General features: G+C 36.0%; 1 pseudogene; it reads right to left on the bottom strand.

Annotated features, from left to right (window-relative positions):
- LOC101344886 (ewing's tumor-associated antigen 1 pseudogene) overlaps nucleotides 1-1,382 on the bottom strand; it is a 3,014-nt pseudogene extending 1,632 nt beyond the window's left edge.
- Nucleotides 1,383-1,685: the final 303 nt, after the last annotated feature.

Genomic DNA, 1,685 nt, shown 5'->3' with positions numbered 1-1,685 from the left:
ATCTCTTGTAAGATAAAAGGGGGTGCAGGCCACACCCCAGGGAAACTCCCTTTACATTGGATCAGGGATGTGACCTTAGTAAGAGTGTTACAATCCCACCCTAATCCTCTTTAACATAATCTAATCTTGCCTCATTAACCACAAACAGAGATTAGGATTTACAACTCATAGGAAAATTACAATCACAAAATGGAGGACAACCATATACTACTGGGAATCATGGCCTAACCAAGTTGACACATATTTTGGGGGACACAATTCAATCCATGACACCAGGTATTCTCTAATTCATGACTTGTTTTAATAATTTCATTGGCAAATGATGGCTCATTCCAGTCATTCAGGAAAGAGCCGTAATGTGGCCCATTAGTTTGATATGGCTTAATACGTCACTGGCTGAAGTTGCAGAGCCAAAAAGACCTACATTGGCAGATGTCTTAAAACAGTGATTAAAATATGGGCTTATTTTTTTGTTCATTAAAATATCCTGTGTTCAAAGCAGACTTCTTTTCAGAAGCATTTATAGTAGGAGTAAATTTAGTGTGAATATCTTCCTTTATTTTTATCACATCAGATGCACGTGCACAATCTTCAATTTTGTCTTGAATAATAATTTTATTGAAAGAGTTCTCAAATTTCATTTTGTTTCCAGTGTATCATAATTGGTTTAGTTTATCACTCCGATCTGGCAAAAATTTATGTTTTTCAGTATCTATTAATTCTCTGTTATATGCCTTTGAAGGAAAATCTTGTAAAATTTTTGAATCACTTAGCCTGGCATCTAAACTTGTATTCATTCTCAACTTACTTTTTATCATTTTTACTGAAAAAAGTATAAATGCCCTTGTGAACAGCACCGTGAGTTGTTTTAGGCATGGGGAGGAGCTCAGGCATTTCCACATTTTGCATCACAAAAGATTCATTTCTTACTAATTTGTCACAATCCTCAAAATCACGGGTAGCAAATGGAACAATTTGGTTATTAAAAGTTTCTGGCTCCTTAGTACAAGAAGTCACACATGATTTTGTCATCATGCGAGTATCTACTCGGGAAGAAAGTGATCCTGGGTTTTATTTCGCAGTTTTAAAGTGATCAGAGTTTCATCAGTAAAGATTTTCTCCTCTTGCAAAGTACTTTTCTTTCCAAAGGCAGTGTTACTGATGTTCAAAAAAGCATCAGAAGATCTTGGCTTAACTATCCACTACATTTCTGAGTGAAGTCATCAAAATGGCATTAAGGGCTGATTCAATATTTTGGTCAAATATCATTAGTCAGAAGAAGGTCAGGGGCCGACTGTGGAACAGACCATCAATTGCTCATATGAAAGTTGAAACTGAAAGAAAATTAAAACAAGTCCACGAGAGTCAAAATACTACCTTGACTATATCCTACCTGAATTTAGAGACGATTTCAATAATAGATTTGACACATTGAATACTAATGACCGAAGACCATTCTGTGGGCAAAATATTGAATGACGCAGGAAGCATCAAAAGAAGACGAAAAGAATACACAGAGTCACTGTATCAAAAAGAATTGGTCAACATTCAACCATTTCAGGAGGAAGCATATGATCAAGAACCGATGGTATTGAGGAAGAAGTCCAAGCTGTACTGAAGGCATTGGCAAAAACAAGCCTCCAGGAATTGATAGAATACCAATTTAGATGTTTCAACAACCGGAT

This window comes from Trichechus manatus, unplaced genomic scaffold (assembly GCF_000243295.1).
Source record: "Trichechus manatus latirostris isolate Lorelei unplaced genomic scaffold, TriManLat1.0 scaffold00095, whole genome shotgun sequence".
NCBI classification, from domain to species: Eukaryota; Metazoa; Chordata; class Mammalia; order Sirenia; family Trichechidae; genus Trichechus; species Trichechus manatus.
Note: the sequence above shows the minus strand (reverse complement) of the source record. Positions and strands in the feature narration are given on the sequence as shown.